The sequence below is a fragment of the Rhinolophus ferrumequinum genome, chromosome 12, assembly GCF_004115265.2.
Source record: "Rhinolophus ferrumequinum isolate MPI-CBG mRhiFer1 chromosome 12, mRhiFer1_v1.p, whole genome shotgun sequence".
NCBI classification, from domain to species: Eukaryota; Metazoa; Chordata; class Mammalia; order Chiroptera; family Rhinolophidae; genus Rhinolophus; species Rhinolophus ferrumequinum.
This window is the reverse complement of record NC_046295.1, coordinates 9,185,796-9,199,126: the sequence shown is the minus strand read 5'-3', so window position 1 is coordinate 9,199,126 and position 13,331 is coordinate 9,185,796. Positions and strand designations below refer to the sequence as shown.

Sequence of the window (13,331 nt, the reverse complement as noted above, 5' to 3'; positions counted from 1 at the left end):
GAAAATAAGCAGATACACAACTTAAAAAAACCATCAACCAACATGCTCTCGTAGACATGTATAGAAAAGTCCACGCAGTAACAGCAGAATACACATACTTTTCAAAACTCTAGAGAACATGTACCTAGATAGCCATTATCCTGGGACATTAAAAAAAAAAACACAACAAAAAAGTTAAATAACAATGAACTATAGTGTATTCTCTGACCACAATGAAAACAAACTAAAAATCGGCTAAGAAAGTTTTATAAAAATCGCCAAGATTTGGAAGTTAAACAACACATTTCTAAAGTCTTTCAAAGAGGAAGTCTCAAGATAAACTAAAAAAAATACACTGAACAAAATGAAATGAAAATAAGACATATCAAAATGTGTGGGAGGCAGCTAAAACAGCGCTGAGATAAAAACTGATACCACTAAATGCTTACATTAGAAAACAGGAAAATTCTCAAGTCAATAATCGAGCTTCTATCTCAAGAAATTAGAAAAAGAATAAAATGAAGCCCAATAAAGAAAAAGAGGGAAATTAAAGCCCATTCATGATAAAATTCTCTAATTTAACTGGGACAGAGAATTTCCTCCACTTGATGAAGAAAACTTATAAAAATCGTATAGTCAACATCATATTTAAGAAACAATACCAGTTCTATTCGATCTCTTCTAGAAAATAGTACAAATCGGTGAACTCAAATTATAAGTATTACCATGACTTCAAGTCTTGAGACGTTACATCTAAAATTATCCTTTAGGGGCCCGCCCGGTGGCTCAGGCGGTTAGAGCTCCATGCTCCTAACTCTGAAGGCTGCCGGTTCGATTCCCACATGGGCCAGTGGGCTCTCAACCACAAGGTTGCCAGGTCAATTTCTAGACTCCCTCAAGAGATGGTGGGCTCCGCCCCCTGCAACTAAGATTGAACACGGCACCTTGAGCTGAGCTGCCACTGAGCTCCCGATGGCTCAGTTGGTTGGAGCGAGTCCTTTCAACCACAAGGTTGCTGGTTCGACTCCCGCAATGGACAGAGGGCTGCGCCCCCTGCAACTAGCAACGGCAAAAGCAACTGGACCTGGAGGTGAGATGCGCCCTCCACAACTAAGACTGAAAGGACAACAACTTGAAGCTGAACAGCACCCTCCACAACTAAGATTGAAAGGAGAACAACTGACTTGGAAAAAAGTCCTGGAAATACACACTGTTCCCCAATAAAGTCCTATTCCCCTTCCCCAATAAAATATCAATAAAAAAGAAAAAACTTTCAACAGATTAGAGAATTTCCAGAAACGGATAAAGGTCAGTTTTAGAAACTAACAATCGATTTAGTTAATTATGTCATGGTGAAGAATGAATGCTTTACCTCTAAGATTAGAAACAACACATAAGTATATTCTGTCACCACTTGTATTCAATGTTACATTGGTGACGCTAGCCAGTGATGAAACAAAATAAATAAATAAAGAAAAGCCAGAGTTTAAAACTGAAGAAGTAATATATCTTTATTCAGATAACATAATTGTTCATATAAAACATACTTGAGAAGCTCCAAAACATCTGCTACAATAAGAATAATAAAGTTACAAGACACAATGAATATAAATAAATCAACTGGATTTCTACACATTTCTAACAAACAATTGGAATTTGTAGTTGTAAATTAGAAGCCATTTATAGTATCATCAACTTCATAAAATATATTTAACAAAATATGTGTAAAATATACACAGAACTAAAACTCACTGCAAACAAAAAAAGACCTAAATAAAAGGGAGAGATACACTATCACTTAGTGTATCCTAAAGAAGATCCATATTATTAATACGTAAATCCTTCTGGACCATTCTGTAGACTCAAGACTATATCAACCAGAATTCTAAGCAAAAGTCTTGAAGAAATTGATTTGAAATTCTAAAAATTATATGGAAATGGCAAAGAATGTATAATCAAAATGATTTTCAAATTAAAAACATATTTGGAGGACTAAATCCTCCTTATCTGCTAACTTTCCAGAAAGCTACATAATCAACAAGGTGCGTTTCAGACTCACAGAACCATTAAACAGAATAAAGTTCAGATATAGAACTACAGATATATGGTCAATTTGTTTTTGAGAAAGAACCAAAGCCAATTCAATGCAAAACTAATAATCCTTCCAGCAAATGGTGTGACTATAACTAGACACAGATATACAAAAAATGAACCACAACTCTTATTTCACAGCACGTAAAAGACGTAAAAAAATTCACTGGCAGTGAATCAAAGTCCTAAATGTAAAATTATAAAGTATCTTCAAGAAAACAAGGGAGGAAATTTTAGTGACCTTCGATTAGGCAAAAAAATATTTAAAAAGACAAAAAAAACATGAAATATAACAAACGATGAAAAAAACATGGAAAAAAAAACATGAAAAAAACAAACGATATCTTAAAAAACAAAAAATTCTGCTGTTCCAAGACACTGTTAAGAAGAAAAAGCAACAGATAGGCAGAAAACTTAGCAAAATATTCATCTAATCGTGGTCTTGCATAAAGATTACATAAAGAACTCTGTCAATTCAATGTAACTCTTTAAAAGAAACAGTCTTGAAAAATGGGCTAAATATTTGAACAGACTTCAAGAAACAAAATCCATGCATGGCCAAAAAGTACTTGAAAAGATGTTCAACTTCCTTAGTCATGAAGAAAATACAAATGAAAATCCAGTAAGATACAAACACATCTACTAGAATCTTTAAAAAACAACAACAACCATTTATTCATGCTCCAAGAAAAAAGTTATCAAAGCACAAAGTTATTTAATATGCAGTTATATGATATGTAAAATGTATTTGCCAGCTATCTATTATATAAATTCCAGTTCTTTGTGCACATCCAGAAAATTCATTACGGCACAAAATTGTAGGAAACAAAATGAAAGCACTACTGACTGGTTAAAAGTCACAGGTAAATTGAAAAACATTTATTGGGCTTCAAAAATATGGAAATGTAGAAAGGAATAGACTAAAACAAAAAATGATTTCTACTCCCACAATTTTAACTGGTCTCTTCATCTTATTTTAAATATCTCGTTTATGACTGTAAAAAAAAAAACAAACAAACAAAAACAAAGTAACGGCCACCAGGTGAGCACACAGTGAGAAGCTGGCAGCCTGCAACCTAGAAGTGGGTCTCCACCAGACATGGAGTCTACTCCATGATCCTGGACTTCCAGCCTCCACAACTGTGAGAAATCTACGTGTGTTGTTTATTAAAAACAAAAACAAAAAACCATAATGCCCTCCATTCCCACATGTTGGTGAGAATATAGAGCAACCATAACTGTCAGACACTGCCAATGGTCACGCAAACCGGCACAGTGACTTGGGAAACATTGGGCAGGTTCCTATAAAGTGACCATAAGAACTAAGACCACACATCGGAATGTTTACACAAGACAAATGAAAACAAATGTCTGAACAAAACATGCACTTATATGGATACTGCAGCTCTATTCCTAACAGCACAAATAAGGAAAACCCTACATGTCTATCAACTGGTATATAGATGACAAACTGCGGTGTACACATGCAAAGAACTACTGCCTAGAAATAAAAAGAATGGTGACATACACAAAAGCATGCCTGAATCTCAAACGCTAAGTGAGACAAAGAATTGGAGAGAATTTCTTCCATGGATTGGAAGATCAACATAGTTAAAATGCCCACATTACCCAAAGCAATATGATGACTTCATGCAATCTCCATCAAAACCCCAAAGGCATTTTTTTCAAAGAAATAGAAGAAAAATAATCATCAAATGTGTATAGAATCACAAAAGACCCTGATTAGCCAAGCAATCCTGAAAAAAAAGAACAAAGCCGGAGGGACATACGGCCTGACTTCAAATTCTACTACAAAAAGACAATAATCAAAACCACATGGGGGTGGGGGATGAGGGTGAGGGGGATCAAATGTACGGTGATGGAAGGGGAGCTGTCTCTGGGTGGTGAACACACAGTGTGATTTATGGATGATGTGATTCAGAATTGCACAACTGAAATCTATGTAATTCTACTAACAATTGTCACCCCAATAAATTAAAAAAAAAAAAAAAAAAAAAAAAAAAAAAAAAAAAATAACAAGAATTGTGGCCAATGTAAACACCAAACATAGAGATATACCACAAAACAGATGTCTGATTAATTTACTGTAATTGTATAAGTGGGGACTTGTATTTACCAAACCAAACCAGAACTGGTTTGGTACCTTGCTCTATGTTACAAAATGCCAGGTCCCTGGGAATTAGAAGACCGGAGACTCATCCTTCCCCTGCCATTGACGTATTACATGACCTTGGGCATGTTCATTCATTTCTCTTGGCCTCGTTCCCCCATCTATTGAATGTGCATAACATTTTCCATCTGCTTACCTTGGGGAAATGGTGAGGACAAATGAGAAAACATCAGTAAAGCGTTTTGAGCTCCTCAGGAAAAAAAATATTTTTTCAGTATTATAGTATATTATGTTTTTGTTTTGAAAGAGACCCACGTAAAGTTTTTGAATTATAGATAACAAACCAAGCTTTATAATCGTTAACAAATACTACATAGATAACATTTCTTAGCAAGGAATGCTGTCCAAATAGCTTTTTAATTGCACTCAGATTCAATTCACCTATAGACCTCATAGTTTCACTAGAAAGGATGTGTAAATTGCAGTTAACCACAGAAGATTTGCAAGATTTCAGCTATGTACTTGAAGGTCTAGAATGAAAGGTTTTAAAACCCTGAAATGCTGGTTAGCTGTGAATGTTATAAATACTGATTTTAATTGCAGTAACCACCTGGGAGCAAAAGAGGTTAAAATTAGTAATTACTTTAATTTTAGTTCTTAAACAAAATTACTTTCTAATCTCCCATTGGGTAGAAACAGTAAGAAAAAAAATTAAAATGTGCAAGGAATATTGATTCTTCACCTAGAATCAGTAACAGCAGGGGTATTTCCAAGTTCTCCTTCAATTAAGGAAATTAAATGTGTAATAAATGCATTTTAACATGTCAAAAAAAAAAAAAAAAAAAAAAAAAAAAAAAAAAACACATGGTATTGGCAGAAAAAGACACACAGACCAATGGAACAGAAAGGAGAGCCTACAAATAAACCCACATACATACGGGCAAATAATTTTCAATACAGGAGCCAAAAACATACCGTTAAGCAAAGAAAGCCTCTTCAAAAAATGGTGCTGGGAAAATTGGAAAGCCACATGCAAAAGAAGGAAAGTAGATTGCTATAATATCTGTCACCGTACACCAAAACTCACTCAAAATGGATCAAAGACCTAAATACAAGACATGAAAAAATAAAATACGTGGAACAAACCATTGGTATTAAACTCCCGGAACTTGGTCTCACAGACCATTTTATGAGTTTCATCTCAAAGGCAAGGGAAGTAAAAACAAAAATAAATGAATGGGGCTGTATCAAACTCAAAAGCTTTTGCATAGCAAAAAATAACATCAATAAAACAAAAAGGAAACCAACCGAATAAGACAAGATATTTGGAAACAACGCCTACCATAGAGGGGCCAAATACAAAATATATGAGGAACTCACATAACTCAACGACAAAAATCAAACAATCCAATTATGGGATGGCCGGTTAGCTCAATTAGTTAGTGCACGGTGCTAATAACACCAAGGTTGCTGGTTCGATCCCCGCATGGGTCACTGTGAACTGCGCCCTCCAAAAAAAATGGGCAGAGGACCGAAACAGACAATCATCCCAAGAAGACAAATAAACGGCCACCAGATACATGGAAAAGATGCTCAACTTTACTAGCTACAGGGAAATGCAAATCAAAACCACAATAAGATAGCATCTCACACCTGTGTGAATGGTTATCAACAAGACAAATCATCGAAAGTGCTGGAGGCTGTGGGGCAAAAAGGAACCCTCATACACTGCTGGTGAGAATGCAAATTGGGACAGGCACTATGGAAACGGTATGGAGGTTGCACAAAAACTTAAGAATACAATTACCATGTGACCCAGCAAAATCATTGTCTACCCAAAAAAATCTGAAAACATTTATCCATAAAGATGTATGTACCCTTATGTTTACTGCAGCATTATTCACAGTGGTCAAGACCTTGAAACAAACAGAGCATCCTTCAAGAGATGATTGGATAAAGAAGACCTAGTACCTACATACAACAAATTACTTGGCCACGACAAAGTTAGATGGATAAAGTCGAGAACCATATGATTTCACTCATATGTGGATATGAAACTGAAAACAAAAAACAAAGACAAACAGACAAAAACTCATTGACAGATAACAGTATGGTGTTTACCAGAGGGAAAGGCTAGAAGGAAAAGTGTGAATGAAGAGCCAAATATCTGCTGATAGAAGAATTGACTTTGGGTGAACACACAAACCAATATACAATTATGCATCACAGAACCAGTACACTTGAAACCTATATCACTTTATTAACCAATGTCACATCAATAATTTAATAAAATTTAAGAAAGAACAAAGTAAAAGAAGAAAGAAAAATGTGTAAATAATGTACGATGTACATAAAATTCTAGGAAGGCAAAACTATTGGGACAAAAATACACCAGTGTTTGACAGGGAGCGGGAGGGGAGAGAAAAATAACTGCAAAGAGCTACAAGGAAAGTTTTTGGGGCGACAAAAGTATTTTATATCATTATTTTGGTGGTAGTAATCACCTATAAACATTTCCAAACTCAGCAAATTCTACGCTGAACATTACTAAGATTTAATTTCTGTTAATTACACCCCAATAAAAGTAATTTCAATATGAAGGAGAGAAGGAAAACAGAATTGCATTCCAGAGGGAGTCAGGTGGTCAGGTCTGCTCACCCACGGAGACGAGGTGGCTGTAGATCTCCAGCATCACGTCTCTGTAGAGGGCCCGCTGAGCGGGGCCCAGGCGCTGCCACTCCTTCTGGGTGAACTCCACAGTCACGTCCTTGAAGGACACTGGGGCCTGTAACAGCATATTTCTTACTCAGTCACAAGGGTTCAGGAACAGGTGACATGGCAAATACATTTGCAAACTATTTTCTATCAGAATTATTGTTAAGAATTTAAAAGAAAATTTTATAAAGGACGTCTATGATGGCCTATCATTGTCTTACACTGTGAGACTACTCACATAATTGGAACAAATACTATTCTCGTGCCCGGATGTATTTGCAATTATTTCTAAATTATATACCACAGACTGTCAGTTAATATACTAACGATAAAGTTTAGTGACTTGTCTTTTAGATAAAATTTTTTTTTTTTAGCCTTTTAATTATTTTTATTACTCAAAAAAAGCTTCATTTTTTTATTTAGCTTTCTGACTCTGTGCTTGTGCCTTCAAAACTTTCACAACGATTTTCTGTTCCTCGATAAGGAAAGCACGCTTGATCCTGTCACGGACACATTTAGCACACATGGATCCACCATAGGCCCTGCTGACATGTTTTTTCGTTTTAGACAACCTCATCAGAACTTTAGGTCTCACAGCACGAACTCCACGGAGTCGGCCTGGGCACACGCCACATGCAGATTTTGGTGCTTTCCCAACCTTCTTGGTATAAAGGTAAATATTCTATTACCAGGGGTTCGGGACAGCCTAGTTTTGTTAGAAGCTGTATTGTAGGACAGCCTCCTACGGTATATTAAATGCTGGACCATTCTGAATGCCTGTAAACACCGTCACCGGAAGAGCTACATACAATTTTATAACTAGGCTTCCTGTCATCTTTTCCTGTGCCTAGTGAACTGTCCTGAGCACTCTCTAGGGTACACACACTCTCTAGGAGTTCTCTGCTGGGGTAACAGGGAATGAAGGCAATGAAGAGACTGGAAGAGATACGGGTAAGCCCTGGAGGTCGTACGCATCATGAGACTTGGCCATCAGACACAATGCTGTGCAAGAGCGGAGAAAAGTTTTATTTAGGAAAATGGAGGAGACCAATTTGAGGACCTCGAGGGCATTACGCAAAGTGAATTAAGAAAGACAAATACCAGATGATCTTTCAAAAAGAAGGATGGACAACCATTTCCTGAATTGTTGCAACACTGTTGCTACCCTTTTTTGAATTCAGAGAGATTGTGCCTTATGAATTTGAACCACCTGGACAAACACTTAACCAAGTTTACTATTTGGAAGTGCTGAAAAGGCTGCGTGAAAACAGTCCATCATCTGACCCTTTTACCAACAATTCATGGCTCTTCCATCACAACAATGTACCAGCTCACAGGGCACTGCCTGTGAGGGAGTTTTTAGCCAGTAAATAAATAATTGTATTGGAAATCCCTCCCTACTCACCTGGTCAGGCCCCCAAGGACTTCTTTCTTTACCCTAACATAAAGGAAATAGTGAAAGGAGACATTTTGATGACATTCAGGACATCAAGTGTAGTATGAAAACAGCTCTGATGGCCATTCCAAAAAAAGATTTGAAGGGTAGACTAGGCGCTGGCATAGGTGCATAGCTCCTGAAGGGGAGTACTTCAAAGGCAGTGATACAGTGGTACCTGGGTTTTCGAACATATTTCATTCCGGAAGATCTTTCGAGTTCTGAAACATTCGAAAACCGCAGCACGGTTTCCCCACAGAAAGTAATAAAAAATGGATTAATCCGTTGCAGACTTTTAAAATCAACCCCTAAGACAGCAATTTAGCATGAAGTTTACTGTCTAATGATACCATAGATCCATAAAATTTACGGCGTTCATAAACCGAAATGTTTGTCAACGGTGACGTTCGAAAACCGAGGTACTACTGTATTCAGCAATGAAGTATGAAGCACTTTTTCTAGAATGAGTTCGCTAACTTAACTGTCAGACGTGTATCGGTGGAAACTACAAAGAAACAAAAAAAAACAAACACCTAAGTTCATACCGACAACAGATGGGTGACTGCCAGAGGTGAAGGATGAGGGGTAGAGAAATCGATGAACTGTTTTTGGTTTTTCAGTACTAACTCCATTTCTGAATTACGGTATTTTCGACTTTCAGTGGGTTTATCAGGACGTAACCCCATAATAAGCAGACGATCATCTGCATATACGGGTCTCCGCCCCTGGTTCCTGCCACACAGCTCCTAAAACCCTTGTAAGTGCCTAAGTGATAAGAGCACCTGGAGCATCGTTTGTTTTAATGAGGTGACTGTGGGTGGGCTCCAGGACGGGCACTGGTCACCAGAGAGACCAGGCCATAATCGGAAGCTTGGAATTTTCAGCCCTGCCTCCCACTTCTCTAGAGGGGAGAGAGAGGCTCAAAATAAAGTTAAGAATTGATCATGCCTATATGATGACTAGTCCATAAAAACCCCAAAAGTACATATTTGGAGAGCCTCTAGGTTGGGTTGGGGAACTTAACAGTAATGTATAAGGAGAGAGATGCACCCCAACTCCATGGGGACAAAAGCTGCTGTGCTCAGGACACTCACCCTATGTATCTCTTCATCTGGCTATTCACCTGTATCCTATACCATGTCCTTTAATAAACCGGTAATTGCCTTTCCCTCAGTTCTGTGAGCTGCTCTAGCAAATTAATCAAACCCACGTGGGAGTCCTGGGAACCTCAGAAGAATAGCCCAAGGTCAGAAACACAGGTGACAACTGGGACCTGCAGTCGGTACCTGCAGTGGGGTGGGAGCAGTGCTGTAGAACTGAGCCCTTTACTTGTGGGATCTCACGCTATCTCCAGGCAGATGGTGTCAGATGAATTAAACTGTAAGAAGTCTGGCTGGTGTTGTAGACACTTACTTGGGGGGGGAACAACACCCACATATTTGGTGACCAGAAGTGTCAGAAGTAACGTATCCTGCGTGAATAGCGAAGGAGACATACAGGAGGGACGACAACTGGGTTTCTCTAACTCAGCCATGAGCTGAGGTAGAAGAACTGAAGGAAGGGGATGGGCAGAGGGTCACAGTGAGGCAGATGTTCTCCATTTACACTTAAGAGATCTATAAACATGCAGATGGAACTATACACTGAGTGTTGGTTGCACGATTTTGGAACATAAAAGGAAGGTCTAAAATTGATGTATAGAGACACTGCAACCACACACAAAATTAGAGCACATATTGAAGATACAAAGGTATATACTAAAAATTTTATGAAGAGGTAAAGGATTTACACTATCCAATACAATTCTGAAAAAGCACAAGTTTGGGAAAGTCACAATACCAATTTCAAGACTTATTTGAAAGCAACAGGAATCAAGGAAGTATAGTATTAGCAAAAGGACTGACACACATCAACAGAAGAGACTAATGACTCGAGAAACAGAACCACGAAGAATATAAAATCAAATGATTCCCCACAAAGGTGTCAAAACAATTCCGTGGAGAAGGTATATTCTTTTCAACAAATGTTGTTGGAATATCAAACATGCATAAGCAAAAGTAAATAATCTTCATCTATACCTTGCACCATAAAAGTTAATGCTAAAGATAACAAACTGTAATTATAAAACTTACAAAAACAGGACAAAAAAATCATTGTGACCTTGGCTTAGGAAGATTTTTTACATATGACCAAAAAAAGCATAACAAAAGGAAAAGACTAAAAATTTGAAAACTTGATTAAACACTTCTGCTCTCTGAAAAATACATGGTGAGAGAAAAACATAGGAGAGACCTATGATCTTTAACAAACATATTTGGTACTCAAAGATTTCACAAAACAATCCCCTGCAAACTACATGGAATTTACATGAAATAAAATACAGGGGAAAAATACATTACACAAAGGAAACAAAAAAAAGGATGAGAGTCACATTCTTTTTATGAGGCTAATATAAACATACCACCAAAATTGGATGGAAACACGGATAAAGGAAATGATACGCTCACTTAACTGTGATACAGATACTCATTTATAAGTACAAGCAGAAATATCCCAGCCAACTCATCAGCAAGTAGGGAGAATACAGGAAATCAACCATGAATTAATATTAGAAAATTCATTTTGCTACTCATGATATGTATACGTTAAAAGAAATGTTATAGATTTATTTTAATGGATACAGGAAAAGTATTTAATATAATTCAAAGTACATTCATGACTAAACTAAAATCTAACAAAGGGGCAATTACATGGAATATACGAATCAAAAGTTATCTACCAAAAGCCACTACAAACATCAGAGCTAATGCTAAACCTGTGTATTTTCTCTCAAGACTGGCTTTATTTCTACTTCTCTTTTTCATTCAATATATGGACATTTATGAACCTCATAAATCCATCACAATGCAAAGTGGGAAATGAACAAAGTGCTCACCTGAGATGGGTTCATTCTGCTGCTCTGGGGAGAGAGTAGAGAACTGGGGAGGTTCGGCTGGGAGGCCAAGGAAGGACTGTGCAGGGGCGGCACCACCTGTCCACATGAGATGGGAAGTGGACACGTGGACTAAACCGTACAGCTTTTCATTGACTCAACTTCTCTCTGGTTAAAAACAATGTAGTTGATTTTCTGAATGATTAACATAAACAACTTAGTTACATTAAAGTACATACAGGATAAGGCACTGCTCTTTCACTAATATTTACATAAAATACTCAGGCTGCATCATGTAACTCTTTTCCAATTAACACTGCTTACGTTTTCAAGGAGAAAATCCCCAGAAAGCCCAGTAAAAGGAGTATAGAGGGTTTGAAGGCAAGAATATTTCATTTTAGTGTTAACTGGATTATATTTTCTCAAATGGCTCTTTTTGTAAGATATTTTTGCTGACTTACCTGTGAGAAAGTAAACTGCAGCTGTTTTCCTCCTGGTTCTGTCACAAACTGCCTGACTCTTGATAAGTCACTGAAACTCTCTGGTCCAATTTCTTTAAAGCTTTCTAGAGTCAAAAGGACATCAGCATGGAAACCTTCATGAACCATCGTTTTGGGATTCTCTGAGGTGAGGACAACTCAATAATGTCACATGGGCACGTGTGAGAGCAGCACAGTTTTGTAAAGAGTGAAATACAGGGGGCCACTGAGCAACATTGGGGACAGAATTTCCATTGTGTGTCTCGTTGCCCCTTACGCCAGACCTCACCCTCACAAGGTCTCCCACAAAATGACCTTCCCTGGGCAGCGTACCCCTGAGCCACCCCAGCTCACCTCTCTCTCAAAGCTGACCCAAATCCTCCACTGTCACACCAGTGTGGTGGCTACAGCAGGAGGCAATATCTCCAAATCCAGCAGAGGGTCAAGAACTTCTGACCGGGCAAATTTAGGCCCTGCTGTTTCCTGTGTTCTTTTGCCTCAGCTCTGAAGCTCTAGTGAGGAGAGTAAGAACAGGGCTGTTCTCTCCCAGGGAACATTCCTGTTCCTGGAGCCCTCCCGATTCCTACATCACAGGAGCTGCTTTGTTCTAAAATAAGTGTTTCCCAAAATCTGGGACCTGGCTCTGGGAAACAAATTCACGTTAGGGCCACAAACCTGACACTCTCGGGATGCCTAAAATTTCAGACTTAAAACACAGACAACTGCCAGTGCAGGAAGAGCTAGGAGCCTCTGTCTGACCTAAGGATTCTGACGAGACGCCAGGACTTCCGGAATGCATCTGACAGTGCTGGGAGTCCATTCACGTTCACTTCCAGTTTTACCCACACGTATGTAGGGACAGGTCACTCTGTTAAGCGCCGTGAAAGGTGTAATGATGGTTTTAGGTAGGTGCGGGATTTAGATATATCCTGAGATTTAAAGCACGTCTGCTCCTAATTCGGAGCTCCGTCCTCCCGAGCTTGTGAGCTGAGCAATACGCTCCCCCAACCTCAGCCTCGGTTGCTTTCTTTTATCCTAATGCGGATGGTCATGCCTACCTCATATATTGGATGTGAGGTTTACAAAAGCCACCCAGTGAAGAGAAAGACCTAAGTACCTTCTGAATATAATGGCAGTTGCCATTTACTCACTTGGCTATTTGCTTTGTAAGCGAGAACTTCTCTCTCAAAACGCAATTATTTTCCCATGAGAAATCCGACTGAGGCAGGTTCCTTCTGTCGGCCCTGCCTACAGGTGACAGCGCTGGACTTCACCCGGTAGTTTTAGCCCCAGAGCTCGTCTCTCACGCAGACTCACCGCCCGCGCTTTCTGGCTCTCACGGTCTCATTATAAACGCGCTTTCCCCTCCTGCCGCTAAAACCGGGTTTTCTCCCGTCCGGCTGCAGGTGGGGCCGGGCACAAGGTCCCTGCACCCCGGCCAGCACGGAGCACGTGCTCCCGACCGGGCTCAGTCCCATCTGCGCCCAGGGAACCGGAAGGGCCGGGGTCCCCCCAACAGGCACCGGCGGGCTCTGCACTGAAGATCCCGCCTGGGGGGTTCCCGCGACC

At 39.0% G+C, this 13,331-nt stretch overlaps 1 protein-coding gene and 1 pseudogene across 2 annotated transcripts in view; both read right to left on the bottom strand.

Moving 5' to 3' along the window:
• Positions 1-13,331, bottom strand: part of LOC117031782 (zinc finger protein 585A) — a gene marked incomplete at its 3' end in the record, with an annotated part of 55,578 nt that overhangs the window by 15,003 nt on the left and 27,244 nt on the right. The gene's annotated exons all lie outside the window — the stretch shown is intronic.
• On the bottom strand, positions 7,292-7,699 carry LOC117031780 (60S ribosomal protein L34-like; annotated as a pseudogene). The gene has a single exon (XR_004424612.1). The product of XR_004424612.1 is annotated as a 60S ribosomal protein L34-like (transcript).